Source organism: Dermacentor andersoni, chromosome 1 (genome assembly GCF_023375885.2).
Source record: "Dermacentor andersoni chromosome 1, qqDerAnde1_hic_scaffold, whole genome shotgun sequence".
Taxonomy (NCBI): domain Eukaryota; kingdom Metazoa; phylum Arthropoda; class Arachnida; order Ixodida; family Ixodidae; genus Dermacentor; species Dermacentor andersoni.
Window position 1 is genome coordinate 329,501,821 of NC_092814.1, and position 18,105 is coordinate 329,519,925.

At 46.4% G+C, this 18,105-nt stretch overlaps 1 long non-coding RNA gene across 2 annotated transcripts in view; it reads left to right on the plus strand.

Moving 5' to 3' along the window:
- Positions 1-1,508: 1,508 nt before the first annotated feature.
- The window catches only part of LOC129381167 (uncharacterized), a 40,316-nt gene continuing 23,719 nt past the window's right edge, over positions 1,509-18,105 (plus strand). For both annotated transcript variants that reach the window (XR_008609402.1, XR_008609401.1), the window contains exon 1: positions 1,509-1,752. This is a non-coding gene — a long non-coding RNA (uncharacterized lncRNA). The remainder of the gene's footprint in view (positions 1,753-18,105) is intronic.

Below are 18,105 nucleotides of genomic sequence, written 5' to 3' on the forward strand. Positions count from 1 at the left end.
CATTCGCAAGAACAGTTACAAGATATATTACTAAATTAAAATGATCGAATGAAAATTGCTACATATATATATATATACCCTAAAGATTCCGGCTAATACACTACCATTGCAGACAAATCTCGCCCGTCCTGCACCAAAAAGAAGACGAAAAAGAAAAAGCTCTGCCAGCGAGACTCGAGAAGCGTCCAGAGATTGTAATGTGACGGAAGAGAGGCGCATCGAGTGGAATACAAATGCTGCATCACCGCTGTGCACACTACGCGCGGTCTGCCGATTCACCCCGCACTCGTCCATGTATGTTGGGCTGGTGGATTGTGCCACGTGAGATCGACTGGACTTCGAAAACATCGGAGCGGTGAATGTTCGCTCCCCGTTTCCGTATCCCGACAGTCCGTGTGGCGATGCCTTAGGTGCTGCTCTATGGAGAGCAGAGTCCTCGGGAAGCGACAGCAGTTAGTTCTGGTGCGCTATTTATTGCAATTGCTGCGTCCTGCTAATAGCCCTATTAGACAGGAATGGTGTTGACTATGGCTCACTCAAACATTACTGGTGCTTATCGAAGTTAGCCTTATGATATTTCAAGCGACAAAAAATAGTGTAGTCGGGCTAACAACGCCGCTGATCGTTAACACACGCGAAGAAGCTCTGGCCATAAAGAACAGTGAGTCTACAGCAGCCGCAATCTGGAAACAAACGCTGTATGACGTCGTTTCTTCTGCAACGAGGTCATGCTTTGCCTAGCCCCGCCGATCTTGTAAGGATGATTCCGTAATCTTAATCACCCGCTAGGAATCGAATTCGGAGGTGCAGTGCGGCAAGGGAGCAACTAAACTCGAGGTTCTGTCAGATTTTTTTTTTTTAAAGCCTTGAATCACGGATCTAGCGGTACTCTTTGTTGAGGCCGAATATATTTACTTGACAGGTACGAATTAACAACTAGCGGAGCCTGCGAGAATGTCCAACGTTAGCGTTCATAAGAACTGTTTGTTAAATGTGCAGCGCGGGAGCTGGAAATTCTAGTTGCTGCACAGCGTGTCTTCCGGTTGGTTTCGAGGTGTTAATTTGTTGTGGGGGCTGTTAGACAAGCTCTCAGAAATAAATCGAAATAAATACACGCGTGCAGCCTGAGGCAGTGTTTATTCCCGCAAATCCGCGTTATTGGTGAAAAACGGCCAACGGGAGCTGAGATAAGCGCGGTGGAAACCATGAACCACTGTCCGCGATGTTCCCCGCTGTGAATGGCGCCCTGAAAGGACAACGAAAATCTAAAGCAAAAATATGCGACAAATTAAACGGGACGCGATGATCCTTTCTTAGGAAGAAGTTGTTCTATGTTTACTAGCTTCCCCATTGTCAAAACTTACGCCCACATGTATCTCATTTCATTCCAACACTCTTTAATGACCACGACAACCGCCAGAAGCGCATTACACGCTGAAACCCTAACTAGGCATCGTTTTTTCTTCCTATTTCTGTGCTCCATTCGCTTAGAACCACACCCACTGTCACTGTGATTTCAATACATCTTGATAATATGCATTCAAGCCGCGAATCGCGTAAATGGTCGAAATCTGGATTGCGCATGGCACATAGCTCGAGGGCTTCGGGACGAGCGCTGTTTTCTCGGGTGAGTCAACGGCGCAACGCAAACGATTTCGCCCGTGTCGAGACATGTACTCGCGACTTCCGAGGTGCTACGACCGGTGAGCCCTGAGAGCTAATTGACAGAAGTCCGTCCTGTTCAACCTAAATGTGAGTGTGCTTTTCCTTTCCTATGTACACCCTTGCAATTTTTTAACAATAGCACGCGAGCGTCGACCGTAAGGCCTGTCAGTGGCCTTGTAGTGGCGACTAACGGCGGCATTGCCAACTTTATGTGCGGTCGTGCAAGGCTAATTCTTGTTCGAATGTCTACTGTTACTCTATTCGCTTCAGGAGTGCCCCTCACCGCTGCAAGGCCAGTGACACGTCGTGCGGTCGACGCTCGCGTGCTATTGTTAAAAAATTGCAAGGGTGTACTCTTACTCATGCTAGAAAACCGAGTTCGCTGTTGATGAGCCTGAACAGCCCAAGTGATAGTTTCAAACTGCCAAACGTTCCCGCTGCAGTGTTTGTTCTTTCTGTTGCTTAATAGCGTATTCTAGCATTAGGAACTAACATCTACTCGGAGCACGTTGATTTAGGCCTCTTATCTTTACCTCTTGGCAGTTTAGAAAAAAAATCCTGAATAATTTTTTCCTCTAGATTTCGTGGATGGTGCATTTCAGCGTATCAGTCAAAAATACAAATTTCCACTCCTTGTCGCAACGTTCACTTCACGAATAAATTAGCGTATAATTTATCTTACAGTATATACTTCCTGAACACATTCTGGAATTGAACTGACTCTTTGAAGTACTTAATTGGTGCGTGTAAACTAACATTCTGGGACTAGCACCATTTTCGAGTTATCGCTTCTGGAAATGTGCAGCGAAATTTACTAGCCCTTCTGGGAAACCACCCTCGCGCATTGCGAGACAGAAAAATGTAACGTCGGTGTATTCCATGCCTTACTTTGACGACAATATTTCGAAGCTTGGGCTTATTCAAGGATTTCTGCTAAATACAAGGATGATAATTCCGGCTTTAGCTCCGCAATCCAAGGAGGGGGCAGATGAGGGGGGACTGGTATATATTGACCAACTAATGCGCATTTTCTCACGCATTTGATCGGAATTGAAATTACGCTATGTGCCAGGTTCAGTAATTTCTACATTTGTGATAAAAACAATCAAAAACGGAAGAAAGCGCACAAGACAGTTACATACAAAATAGGGCGTGACGCGAATCATTTGCTTGTCGGCTGGCATCATCACTTTGAGCATTAGCTCACGATTTGTGTTCTACCAGCTCTTTCGCCATTTTCTTCTCATTTTCCGTTCTTTTCGCCATTCGACAAGAGCTTAGGTGACGACGCGCTACAAGTGCCGTCAGCAGTGGGCGCTCGATTGGGCAGAGAAGAAAGCCCGCAAAATACCACCCCAGTCAATCCGGAGTCCTGTGCCGCTGCGTCTCTCATAGCTCCAGCATTGATGTGGGTCTTTAAGCCTTAATATTAAGAGGAAGCTTTAGCTCGGGCCCAACTCCGACGCGGCCTATTCAAATACATGTAAAACGCAAAAACGTTCTTCTGAGATAACCCCTGGACCGATTTCAATGAAGTTTGTTGCATTTGAGAGAGAAAGTTAAATTCTAGTGACTCTTGGATGCGGAATTTCGATTTAGGTCCTGGATCTTGTTAAAAGAATTTTCAAAAATTCGGAAGTTCGAAAACAATAGAAAACGAAGTTTACAAATTCATAACTCTGCATCAAAAACATATATCGTGGCTCTGTGAACGGCATCCATTATACCATTGAAAGCGGACAAATTTGACATGTCATTTTATATCTGACGTGAATTTGTTACGTTGTTTACAGAGGTTCTGCAAAAGCTGTATTTCCATATTACTAAATTATTTTATATTCATGTATAGCATATCAATTTTGTCCGCTTTAGATGTGCTATTAGAAGCAATTCAAAGAATTGTATTATCGTTTTTCGTTTTAGAGTTAGAGTTGTAAACTTGATAGTTTCTTTTTTTGAAAATTTGCGATATTTGTCAAATTTTAATAAAAAATGAAGGACCTAAATCAAAAATTCGAAACCAACAGTCACTAGAATTTAAGTTTTTCTTTTAAAAGCAACAAACCTCGTCAAATTTGGTGCAGTGGTTGCCGAGAAAAACGAATTCTCCTTTTACATGTATTTAGATAGGAGCGCCCGAGCTAAAGCTTCCTCTAAGTCTTTACTGATATTTGCTGATAATTCGTGGCTGTATGTCGAGCCACTCGTTACGCTGCATGGTGTGCTAGCGCGTCCCTTGCGAATGCATCTTCGACGCTGGAATGAATTTATACCTTGAATTAAACTTGAAACGGTGTGAACTGGCGAAACAAAAGTCATCGAAAGTATGCCATCCATGTGGTTAAGTCTGAAGTATAAAGGTGGATTCGGCGCGCAGCATAGCCGCTTGCCAAGATGTCTGCCGAGCAAGAAACCGTTCGACTGACGCTGCTGGTTCTGCTCGAGGTGCGGAAGCATCACTACTGCCGCACGTGTTTCTTCAGCGAGCCCATCGAACCCATTGGAGAGCTACGATGATCATTTTCTGCGTGCTATCGCATCGAAAGGAGATGCCGCTGATATCTTCATATTCAGAGCACTACCGGACATGCGCAGCTTGTCAATTTTGCGCGTCGCAAGAAAAAAAAAACCCCACACAGCGATGATGTTTCTGCTTGCTGCCTCAAGTCGGAAAGGTCAACGGCATCAGTCATTCGGCTTGTAACGTGGTAGAAGACACATTGGACATAAAATTCCGGGGTACGCATCGCGGTGTATCCCAGTGTGTGTGGCATTACGCGTCTAACCAAGAGGTTGCGCGTTCGACTCCGACTGCAGCGGCGCATTCCGATGGCGGCGGAATGCAAATGCGCTTGTGTACCAGACGATTTTGTGTACCTTAAAGAAACGCATTGGGTCAATATTAGTTGGAAGTCCCGCATACATTGTGTCTCATAATCTGATTGCGGTTGTACAACATATAACCTTACATTATTTTTTTTTTAGAAGTGCTCGGGGCAGTACAGGTGTCATCCAATATTGACGTACTCTGGCAACCACACTTGTCTAGAGTGGTCTATCGGCCAATAATTTGGTCGCCACCTTCAGCAAGAAAAAGCATAGGCCGGCGCCGCACTAACCCCGACCTCGGGGGGTCACGCTGCTTGCTCGCTCCCTGCGCTATAGAACAGATCTGAAACCAACAGATAGGCGCAGGTAGCACGGCAGATTTCCCTCTCCCAGGGATCTAGAGAGGACAGAGGGGGTTTAAGGAGACTTTTTCGGCTTCTCAATGGCTTCTCAGCAGACTGATGAGATGTAACGTTCTCCACCCTTCGTGGGGTTATTGTAAATAAACCCAGTACTCCTCGTTCTAGTTGAGAACATGTTTCTTCCTTCAGTGACGTCCTTAGCGTGGATGAGTCGGACGACGGCATGGGCCAGCTATCCCTTTTGACATGCCCAACCCCAACTCTTACAGCGGCAATTTCGTGCACGCGATAGCTAATCAGAGACAGATTGTGATTAATGTGTAAGGGAATTTAATGGCGTGGTATGTGCTCGTACAGTCTAAAGACTGCTATTGCTTTACAGCCATTTCAATGAAAGCGTGAACATAAAACAAAAAACGCAAATGAAGTTTTATAGCAGGCCACAGGAGACGCAGTTCGGCGCCCAACTGCACCGCTGGCTTTCTTCAACTTCTTGCCTTTCCCGCTAGGGCGAAACGGGACGTGTGTTCTGTTCAGCCCAGGCAATAATAGCTATGAAATAGCGCAAAATACTCGCAAAACTACCTCTTCACCGATTTGCCAAGACGAAACACCTTTCAATGACCAACTGAAAAATACTTTAACTTCATAAGAAGAAATGAAAGAAACAAACCTTCGCAGATGTATGCTATAATCCTTGCAACTCGTACGTCAGAAAGAGCGAACCTTTACGCAGGCATTCTCCCACCTTTCTAATGCAGAAGTCCTCATTTAGGAGATTTGGGATGGAGGTCTCGACGCCATCCTCACATATCCGCAGGAAAGGCCGGTGATTATGCGCCGAGTACTAAAAAATTAGCAGAAGGCGTTAGCGTCGATAAGGTTGTGGACGCCAGTGAGACGCTCACGGGGCGATGATTACGCTACTTGGTATACCGCCCAAACTAATGCTGCGCTTAGCCAAGAGTGCTGAGACGAGGTTTGTGTCTTAAGTAAAGCTGAGGGTGCCGCGGCAGCCGCACATCAGTAGGGGGCGAAATGAAAACCTAACGGTATCGTGCATTGGGTGTGCTACATTAAGAACCATAGAGCGTCAAACTTTATCCGCAGTATCTCATTATGGTGTGTCGCAAACTCACATCTAAGTTAGCGCACGTAAGGATAAAAATTTAGTTTTCAATATAACTTTTGTTCTCTGCCTTTTGATAATTACATTTCCAAGCACATTCGCGGCTCTGATGAAGGACGCATTGCAGCCTCCCTTTTCATTAGTACTGGGCCCACCGCTGTACGCCGTAGTACTTTGCCACCGTAGGCCTTATATCGCTGCAGTCGTATACAGAAACGGTCATGTAAGTGCTCGTAACAGCTCAGATGTAAAATTGGTAGCATATTCAGTGATGTTCAGTTGGCGAAAATATTTCTTGTTCTGGAATTCACGCTTGAAGTAGATTGTAAAAATATACTAAACAAATTCTGGCATTTTAGGAGTCAAAACTACGATCTAATTATATGGCACCCTGTAGTGAAGCTTCTCCGGATTATTTTGACCACACGGCGTTTTTCATCTGGCACCTACAAGTATAAGCGCACCAACGTTGCTTCTTTTGTTTTTTATTTTGCCATAACCTAAATGCCGTTGCCGCGGATGGGATGGAACCCGTGTCCTTGAACTTGGACAGGCGGATATATTAGTAGAAATTAGTAGGCCGCTGATGATTCAGTAGCTTTCGGCTGCGGCGTTCTATCATGGCGCGGCATGAAGCGCACGTGGCAGTATAACCATACTGACGCAGACAGCAGTAACTCTAGTTCCCGTGTCAGACACAAAATCGAACGAGATATCCGTGTGTGGTGATACTCCACCGCCGGTACGTCACTGAGTAAAAGTTTTGTCTGTAGTTGGTTGAATAGCAGTATTATCTGCTAGAAAAAAAAATATCGGGCAAAAAGTAACAGGCTAAAAACATGCGAGTTTTACGTTTCTTTCAATTTTGTACTGGATACACGATAGCTGGCAGACGCAGTATACAGTGTAGGTGCTGTGCTCCGCAGATATCCTGATTAGCTGATTGGTCACATCAATGTGAATCATTGAATACTCTTTGCTGAAACCTGCCTGTTCACTAGGTTGACCGAGACCAACGGTTGCCCTGACTGTTTGAAATTGCACTGGCGAATATTTTATACACTACCGAAATCAAGACTAGCATGTTTAACCAAACTTCTTCGCTCGGCTAATCTCGAGAACGGGCTCCAAACTACTAATTTTCTTTAGCCACCTAAGATCAATTATTGAAAATTTAATTAACATAGCTTCGTTAATTACGCACACAACTTCTCAACTTACTCCGCATATCATCATCATCCTCAGCCTGGTTACGCCCACTGCAGGGCAAAGGCCTCTCCCATACTTCTCTAACTACCCCGGTCATGTACTAATTGTGGCTATGTTGTCCCTGCAAGCTTCTTAATCTCATCCGCCCACTAACTTTCTGCCGCCCCCTGCTACGTTTCCCTTCCCTTGGAATCCAGTCCGTAACCCTTAATTACCACCGCTTATCTTCCCTCATTACATGTCCTGCCCATGCCCATTTCTTTTTCTTGATTTCAACTGCTTTTTCTGATTTCAAACGAGTAATTAGATTATTAGCTAATGTACCGTGGTGTACTCATACGGGTCCCTACTTTGCAAGGCTTAATATCATGACAAAATCAGAGTTATTCCCATTCAAGTTAATCTCTATGTATAAAAACGCTGTTTTCACTAAGAATGAGTTCCTTTTATCAAGTCTCAATCTGACTCGTTCGATTCTATCCTACAATACCCGGAACAAAATGTCATGGTGTGTACCTTTCTGCCGCACAACATACGGTAAGCAGTCAGAGACATATAATTTATCACATTATCTCAATATTCTGCAAAAGAACACCATACTTGAGACTTCACGGCATAAATTAGTCAAACTTATTCCCATGTTTGAATGTATATAGTTCGTGATTAGAACATATAGATAGCTTCGTGTACCTTCATTTTACTTGCATTGTATCTCGGTTGATTGTAAATGAGTTTCGTGTGCATGGAATATGTGGAGTAGTTTTTGTCAAATAACGTCCAGTGATAGTAGAGGCGTAACTTCATGCAAATGTCAGATGTAGATATTCTTGTGGCTGTATTTCTTCTGTGTTTGTGAGTGCACTCTTCCACTGTTGCTGTGATCAGCTGCTGGGCTAGTCCGGCAGAGGGCGCAGGGTGGCTCTCAAGATGCAACAACGCAGCTTTTTGCCTTTGTTGCTGATTTTTGCCTTTCTTGCAACGCAGCTCTCCTTTGTTGCTGATGTAACCTTGAGAGAGTTAATAAAATATATTGTATATTGTATAACTAAGATGTCATTAACTCGCGTTTGTTCCCTCACCCAATCTGCTCTCTTCTTATCTCTTAACGTTGCACCCATCATTCTTCTTTCCATAGCTCGTTGCGTCGTCCTCAATTTAAGTAGAACCCTTTTTCGTAAGCCTCAATGTTTCTGCCCCGTAGGTGAGTACTGGTAAGACACAGCTGCTATACACTTTCCTCTTGAGGGATAATGGCAACCTGCTGTTCATGATCTGAGAATACCTGCCAAACGCGCCCCAGCCCATTATTATTCTTCTGATTATTTGTCCCATGATCCGTATCCGCGGTCACAACCTGCCCTAAGGAGATGTATTCCCTTACCACTTCCAGTGCCTTGCTACCTATAGTAAACTGCTGTTCTCTTCCGAGACTGTTAAACATTACTTTAGTTTTCTGCAGATTAATTTTTATACCCATCCTTCTGCTTTGCCTCTCCAGGTCAGTGAGCATGCATTGCAGTTGGTCTCCTGAATTACTAAGCAAGCCAATATCATCAGTGAATCGCAAGTTACTAAGGTATTCTCCATTAACTCTTATCCATAACTCTTCCCAATCCAGGTCTTTGAATACCTCGTGTAAACACGCTGTGAATAGCATTGGAGAGATCGTATCTCTCTGCCTGACGCCTTTCTTTAGTGGGATTTTGTTGCTTTCTTTATGCAGGACTATGGTGGCTGTGAAGCCGCTATAGATGTCTTTCAGTAGTTTTACATACGGCTCGTCTACACCCTGACTCCGTAATTCCTCCATGACTCCTGAGGTTTCGACTGAATCAAACGCTTTCTCGTAATCAATGAAAGCTATATATAAGGGTTCCGCATCTAGAGGTTACTAATTTGGACACTCGAAGCATAAAATGATGTCACCATTATTTGTATTGGTTTAAGTTTTCTTTGGTGCAGTTAAAAGCAGCCGGCCTATTCATGGTGCAGTAGGCTTCTTAAAAAGCAAGTATGAAAGCTTGGACATGTTAGTTTGGTGCAAATGAAGTTCGTGAGCTTAAACGCATGTGCACAACCTATTCTCCTACATAATACAAGAAGCACCTCAGCGCTAGGGTACATCACACCACGTGTGCAAGAACATTGTGCGCGCTCCCGATTAGATTTCTGAGCGTTGGTGGCATCAGGCTTGGTTTCCTGGCATCATCAGCAATAAAAACTTCCTGGGGGAAAGCATTACACATCTTCAGTACTTTGTAGCATATGGATCAGCGCAGTATTAAGGTGAAGGTCCTGCTCCATATAATTTGGCTGTCTAATGTGCAAATCTAAAGGAGAAAATACTGTGATTTTTGTGACAATTAATGCTGACACACATACAGTCACATGAAATATGAGCTCCGACACAGTACCCGTGGTGGAACTGGCGCCCGGACTACAGGGCTACATTGAACCACGAAATGCTTGTTTGATAAATAACAGTAATCGAAAACTGTTTAGCCCTTGAATTTTTGGCGTGTCAGCGCCGCTGTGCAGTCTTGGGGGCCCTTTTTAACACGAGCACTGTGTTCTTTTCTCTTTTTTTTCCTTTTTTTAACCTAGGCACAGGGCATTAGGCAGTATAATAGCAAGAGCTTGGTGGCGCAACCCACCGCCCTCATAACATCCATCCATCCATCGACGGGCGCTCCCTTCACTCCAGCTGTTTTCCTGCAGCCTCCTTGGCACTGACAAACACTGACGGATATCTCCCGGTGTGATCGACGTTCATCCTTGAAGCTCAACGCCTGCAATACCACTGGCTGCGCTACTCGTTACGCCAGCGTTGTAGACGCTGTTACGTTTCGCCTACGACGCGCGGTATAGCCGGCGCGGATGCAACGGACGCCGGGGCTTCATTCCAAGCGGCGGACATTTTGGCCCGTTCAGCGCCGCCGATACGTCTCCCCGCCAAGCGCGTCCAGGCATGTTTCAATGCCACGTGTCTTCGTGTGCGCGCGTGTGTGTGTGTGCATGTTGGTGCCCACGCTTGTCAATTAAGGCGCGGCAGCCGGGGAGAGGAGCTCCCCAAGTGTGAAGCGAGGAGGTCTGACCGGCGCCAGCCCGGCGGATGCGTCACCTTCTAGTCTCGACGTGCCCGAGCGCCGCCGTCACGTGGTCTCATCCAGAGACGTTCCTTCTTGCCCGCGACTGCGAGAGTATAAAAGCAGCTGCCCCCGGACGCCAAGGGAGAGGCTCCGATTTCTTCCGTTGAGTTACGTGCTCTCCCGTCTTTCCACTTCGGTCGACCTGACCGCCCGCTCTTTTGCGATGCTAGAATAAACAAGTTGTTCTGTTACCAGTCGACTCATGCTTTGCCGGGACCTTCGGATGCTTCCAGTTGTGCCCCAGGCCGCCAGGCCAACGCTACCCTTGGGGCTTGCGACCCATTTGCAACAACGGGTGTCAGCGCTGAGATTACAACAACGCCTGGTAGTTGCAGGGACATTAATTGTCGCTGCTGCGCAGCCTCTCGCTAGCTGCGTCGCAACGTGTTGCCGCCGTATTTAGTTGGGAAACCGTCTAAGGAGGTCGAGCGCAAAGCTAAACGTTGCAATCGCTGTGAATGCTTCACCCTTCGGGCGAAACAGCAATTTCTTTATACTTCGTCTTCTTTTGCAACTGCCAACAAAAATGTTGCTTTTGCCAATTTTATTTAATAAGTGTCTAATAAGTGTAGACACTTATTTAATAAGTGTCTTTTTTAAAGCGAAAACTTTACTGGCTGCGAACTTGCAATTTCGCCGTGGCCCTGCTCCAAGGAGGCACATGACGTCACACCGAGTTCCTCGTCACACGCGTTCCTCGTCGTTGCGTTCGCCTCCGCTCGCTTCGCCAGCTGCGTCGCATGCCTGATAACATGTCGGAGGATTGAAAAGGAGAGCTAGTGTGCGCCGCAACCACAGTTGAGGCGGTAGTATGGACGGCGTAGACAAGCAGGAGGAGGCCTGGAATCAACATCGGAACGAGATGAAGAGGAAACGAATCGCCCAGAAAGCAGACGAACAGCGTGCCGAAGGACCGGCTAAACGCCGCAACATAGCTAGACAACCAGACTAACCTGGACTTGCAATCAAAATTAACCAAGGCTAACCATGCTATGCCTTAGCTTTCGCTACGTAGATCCTGGCATAGCCAAGCTAAGCCACTGCCATTTTTTTTAACTGGCATCATTCGAAACCGCGTTTAGCTCCCCAGACTACATTATCTTTATTCTGAAATACATGCTAAAGCCTTAACGGTAGAGATGAAAAAAGTTCTTTTAGCATATGTCATTTAAAGAACGTCCGGATATATTCCCGTAGTCAAGAGGTAATTGTAATCGTACTTCGTTCGCCCATATTTCATGCAGTTGACGTGCGTTGAGGACGCATAATATTTAATTAAAGTCCGCACGTTGATGAACCTTACTAAACCTCGTCGAAAAATTATCTACACATAGAAAACAAAAATGCTCAGTTTACCATATAACCGCCGAATTGTGCTTCGCAAAAACTATGCGTGCGCGCTTTCAAATTCTTAAGCACTGCTTCGCGTGTTGTCTACGATGACGTGCAAATCCATCGCACTGAGTTTCGGAACAATCGGTATATACGCCTTGAAACCAACGGATTTGAAAATTTGCGTTGTGCTCGCGCCTCATAAACCAAGGGCATTATCAAGTTACCAGGAAACAGACTTTTTTTCTGTCTGCGTCGCACGGGCAAGGCAGACACCAGCGGGTCCCGCATTCTCTTGGGTCATCACGCCATTCCCGAGTTTGATGGTGTACTTAAATGGCCGACAGCACGCGTTTCGTGCTTGCAATGCGCTCTACCCAGTCACCATTGACCGTATACAGCACGCAATTTTCTCCGCGTTAGGGCGCATCATATACGCACTCTGTTTACATATAGTTTTCAAGCAAGTTAGACTCTTCCTGCGGAAGAAGTTTTATGTCGCCATATGCCTGCGCAGTAGCTGTCTTGCGCATTCTGGGGGAAGCGCGGCAACAAATTCACGACTTCCGCTTTGAGGTCCGTCTAGACGAAGCTTGGTGGCAAACTTTTTCGTTTGCTTCTTTGCGTGGTGTTCGGAACTGCTGCAATCGTTAGTGGTTTGTCTTGTTTTCTACCTCGTCTACCTCGTCGACAGTCATTACAAAAAAAAAAAAAAAAAAAAAAAACTTTTGCCGCTTTCTGGCCAACCTGTGGGATCTGAAATGTTTTATCGCGTGCTCGTTTTAAAACCTGGGGAGACGAGAAGAAAGTTATAATACTTTGCTCAGGCGCTTGTGCCACCAAGTGGAACGTTTCAACACTAAAAGCAGCTAGTTCACGTACTTTATAGAACACGAGAAAGAGCGAGAAACAAAGAAGAAACCTCGAGGCTAAAGCCACACTGATATATATTGTTGCACTGAAGCTAGAGGAAGAGCGGAGAAAGAGGAAAACGAAGTGCGCTTGTCATTGCAGCGGCTCGGTGTCGGCGCGGTCCCTTTTCATCAATTCATTTTTAAATAAACGCACCCCATCGTATAACAGTTTTGGTGGAGGTGCGGGGTGGTCTGACATAAAAGAGATAGAAAGGAGTGTAGCCAATAGTTTCATGCTTTGCAGTGTTGTAGGCGTATGTGATAAAAGGCAAGATATCCCAATTTTTGTGTCTGGAATCAATGTACATCGAAAGCATGTTGTCTAGAAAGCAAGATGTGTAGTTTACATAAATGATATTGCTCATAACATAAGTAACGACATAGCCATCCGGTTATTTGCAGGCGATTGTTTATTATATCGTGAAATCAATAACCAAAACAATCAGGCGTCACTTAGTCAAGCCCTTAAAGCTGTAGAAGTCTGGGCCGCAAAAAGTAAAATGAAAATTAACGAATCTAAATCAGTCATGCTCAGAGTTACAAACGAAACAAAGCATGTTATTGAGTGTAATTATGAGATGAACTCAACAATTCTAACCGAAGCTGAAACGATAAAATACCTAGGTTTAACAATTTCGAAAGACTTAAGTTGGAAATCACACATAGACAGAATTTGTGGAGCTGCAGAAAAAAAAGTTATGGTTCCTTCGCCGAAAATTAAAGCTAGCAACGACAGCCGTCAAACTACTTGCATATTTAACTTACATTAGACCAACGTTAGAGTATGCCGGTGTCATTTGGGATCCGTTTCAATCAGGATTAATAAACCGCATTGAGAAGATACAGAGAAAATCTGCAAGGTTCATTCTTTCCCGGTATTATCGGACTGACTCTGTTTCCGAAATGCTTCGGTTGCTTGATTTGCCTCCACTGGCTCAACGGCGGAAGTTGGCTAGACTTAAATTTCTTTTTTTGTTATCAAAAGGCCACTTCAATATTGAAACCACACCCTACCCACCGTTGTTGCTCAGTGGCTATGGTGTTAGGCTGCTGAGCACGAGGTCGCGGGATCGAATCCCGGCCACGGCGGCCGCATTTCGATGGGGGCGAAATGCGAAAACACCCGTGTACTTAGATTTAGGTGCACGTTAAAGAACCCCTGGTGGTCGAAATTTCCGGAGTCCCCCACTACGGCGTGCCTCATAATCAGAAAGTGGTTTTGGCGCGTAAAACCCCACAATCTAATCTAACCACACCCTATCTTGCTCCCAGGCAGGCTAGAAACGTCAGATCAAGCAATCATTGCATGTTCTCAATTCCAAAAGCATATCTGGACACGTACGCTTATTCATTTTTTCCGCGAACGATTAAGGAATGGAACAGTTTGCCGGCTTCTGTTTTGCAGTCGAGTAGCATTGAAATCTTTGAGGAACGCGTTAAAAACCTTTTATGAAATTTAATCTTAGTGGTGCCGTGCAAACATTGTCACACTATTCTAGAAATACATACAATAGTCTTTCTTTTATGCCGCTTCCAATATCACTGGCACAATGTTAGAAACATGTATTTCTTAGCAAAGCTATTGTATTTGTATTTCATTATTTGTTTTGCATTGTATTTCCAACATTCATTGCTTCATGTCCTATTTACGTTTGTAAAGTGCTTACATTTCTTACGCTATGTGCAAACCTGCTGTACCCACCCTGTTACGGCCAAGACGGCCAACAGTATTTGAAAATAAATAAATAAATAAATAAATAAATAAAAAGTTCTGTTAGTGCGCTCGACGAGACCATTTGTCTGCAGGTGATACGGGGTCGCGTGGCGAAACTGACAAGCACAGAGACGCAACGGCTCTTCGACTACATCGGCCATGAACTGGCAACCACGATGGCTCACAATAACACGAGGGGGCCCATGACGCAGTATAACGGAGGACAGGAGGAAGCTCGAAACCTCAAGAGCCGTGGCCGTTGGCATCGCTGCGGTTTCAGCATAACGCGTCAGATGGTCAACGCAGGCTATAATCCTTTTTCTATGGTTGTCTCGAGTGTATGCCGGTCTGGCGGGCGCCCCGCAGTATTCACAGGCCCCTTTGTGTGTGTGCATGAAAACCCTTTCTGCGAACTGTCAATTGGGAGAATGGATCCGCCGCCCTTCCACAACCAGACACTCTTTCCGTAAACCAACGATGCGCGAAAGGGAAGGGATCAGCTGCCTACGATCCCCAGGACCCGCGGGCTGCTGTCGGCGGAGGCACGCTCGTGAAGACGTCAACTAGGAGAATAGATCAGCCACCCATCCACAACCAAACGCCCTTTCCGCGAACCAACGACGCGCGAAAGAGAAAGGATCAGCTGATTACGATCCCTAGGACCCACGGGTTGCCACCAGCGTAGGCAAGCTAGGGAAAACATCGTCCTTCGGAAGTGGGTGCCACCGCCAATCACCGTGGGATTCATTACATGTCACGTGACGTTGACGTGAGCAAGATCCCGCCTACAATTTTAGTGGGCCAAATTTAAGGGGCCCCGCAATGTACTTTTTCAGTTAATTCTCCTCATCTTTCACCAACCATTGAATAAACCGTGCAAATTTCGCACTAGAAGTCGTCTCGTCCCTACCTGGTCGCCATGGTCTACCGGACGCCTGCAGCCTGCCGACAACGCCACGCTACCCAATAGTAACGCCGGTCGAGCTGTGAGAAACGGCGTCACAACAACTTTCGGCAGTGGTGGGGTACGCCACCCTGGAGAACGCAACATAGAGGAGACAGGAAAAGCTCGCCAGTACCGCAGTCAACAGTGGCACCTCACTGTTGTAGGAAATCGAGGCCAAGAATTGCGTTGTGAGTGGATTGAGCAAGCACTGCAAATTCGGCTTGATACACGTTATCGGAGAATTAAACGTTCGCGGTGCACACTACAATAGGTGGATAGCTCAATAGCTCACCTCCATTGGTCACGCCGCCTAGTTTCCCGGCGGCGGTGACGTGAGACGTCGTCGTGGAGATTGAGACCTGTGCTGGCCTGAAGGCGGTGGCGTCAAGCTCCGCATAGAAGCTGGTGAGTCGCAACGGTAATTCGCGTGGTGGTTTCTCCTGCTATCGGAGTCACAAGGGCAACGTGTCCCGTCTCCGTGCCGATTGCTACGCCGATAAAAAGTGCGCGGTCACTCATGGGACGGTGGTGACGTGCGACGGTGATAAGTACAAAATCTGGCTACATGATCGCGAATACCGCATTGGAAGCAGATGGGGCGCTCACGGGACGCACCGAAATTGTCCGTAGCAGGGTAACTGGCACGGCCGTCCCACACTTGAGAGACTGCAGGTGGTCTGAGTGAGCAACAGTCGTGGAACTAATAATTGAGATGCGCGTTCATAGTAGGTTTGGCACTCTTGAACGAGGAGCGAAGTTGTAGGCGTCTACGGAGGCGGCATTGATGGACGTCTCACAGAAGTCGCAGTGAGAAAAGGGCTGTCGAGCCCGCAGAGTCGAGAGGGAAGCCGTCTCACGTCGGTCAAGCTCTTAGCGCATCATTTGCCTAATAACTGACGCAAGGTCGGATGGAGCTTGGACCACGTCAACACTGGCGACGTTAGTTACGTTGGGCAGGCGGCCGAACTTTGGTGTTATACGTCGAGCTTTCAAGGCTTCAAATGTACGGCAGTGCCGAATGACGTCACTTACCGAGTCCAGACTGTCTTTTCCGATGAGGAACTAGTACACGTCCTCTCGCGATCCCTTTTAAAAGATGACCAACTTTGTCCTCGTCTGTCATTTGAGGGGCCAGAGCCTTGCACAACTTCAACCCTTCCTCGATGCACTTCCTGATTTCATCTACGAACTTTTCCCACGTCGTCAAGCTTTCTTCGGGTTTTTCAAACCACACAGACGTGGTTGCCTTGAGGAAGAAGGCAACGTTGTTAAGCTGGGCGGTGTCATTCCACCCATTGAACCGACTTGCGCGTTGGTAAAAGCGGAGCCGTCCATCCACGTCTTCCCCGGCTTTTACGGCGAAGGTTCGAGGTTCAATGTAGGGCTGCCATGGGTAGCTGAAAGAAGGTGGCGGGTTGTTACCGTCGGAAGCCATCTGTGGTGGCAGACCGGCAATTCGGCGACTTCGGCGAAGCTCCACGGATTGCGCTTCTGCGCGCGGTTCGTAGTCGTTCTACGGGAGCGCCATTGTTTTACCCCGCACCGTTCGCCAAAACTGTTACATGGGCTTACGATTTCAGCACCACTTCGCAAGCGTGGCCTGTGCCAGAAGTTTCTGCTCGTTACACCGGGCCTTTCCTCATTACCAATTGCCTAAGTGATGTGACCTATTCGATTGCTCGTCTCGTTGCTAATGGCTACCGGTCTAAGAAGACGCAGCTTGCTCACGTCACCCGCCTGAAACGTTGTCATTCCCGTAATTCCGAGTGGACGTAACAGTTACTCGCCCAGTGGGCTTTGTCTGTGAAGGGAGGAGTTTTACGCTAAAGCTACAGGGAGAACGGAGGAAGAGGGGAACGAAGTGCGTGTGTCCTTGCAGGGGCTCGGTGTCGGCGCGGCCCCTTTTCATCAATTCATCTTTAAATAAACGCACCCCATCGTAACAATATATTTTAAAGACTAGATCAGCGGCAGCGTGATTTATACGTTTAAAGTCATGCACTGCACAGATTTTCCGATTTCCTTCCGCATTCCGTTGTTTATTTCATTGTGTCACCATTAATCGCCCGAAAATAAGTGCGGACTTGTCAAAAACTGAATCCTCATGATTGGGAAGAACTGGGGATAAGAGTTAATGTAGAATACCTTAGTAACTTGCGATTCGCTGATGATATCACCTTGCTTAGTAACTCAGAGGACCAATTGCAATGCATGCTCACTGACCTGGAGAGGCAAAGCAGAAGGGTGTGTTTAAAAATTAATCTGCAGAAAACTAAAGTAATGTCTAACACTCTCGGAAGAGAACAGCAGTTTACGATAGGTAGCGAGGCACTGGAAGTGGTAAGGCAATACATCTACTTAGGGCAGGTAGTGACCGCGGATCCGGATCATGAGACTGAAATAATCAGAAGAATAAGAATGGGCTCGGGTGCGTTTGGCAGGCATTCTCAGAGCATGAGCAGCAGGTTGTCATTATCCCTCAAGAGAAAAGTGTATAACAGCTGTGTCTTACCAGTACTCACGTACGGGGCAGAAACCTGGAGGTTTATGAAAAGGGTTCTACTTAAATTGAGGACGACGCAACGAGCTATGGAAAGAAGAATGATGGGTGTAACGTTAAGGGATAAAAAAAAGAGCAGATTGGGTGAGTGAACAAACCCGAGTTAATGACATCTTAGTTGAAATTAAGAAAGAGAAATGGGCATGGGCAGGACATGTAAAGAGGAGGGAAGACAACCGATGGTCATTAAGGGTTACGGACTGGATTCCAAGAGAAGGGAAGCGTAGCAGGGGGGGCAGAAAGTTAGGTGGGCGGATGAGATTAAGAAGTTTGCAGGGACAACATGGCCATAATTA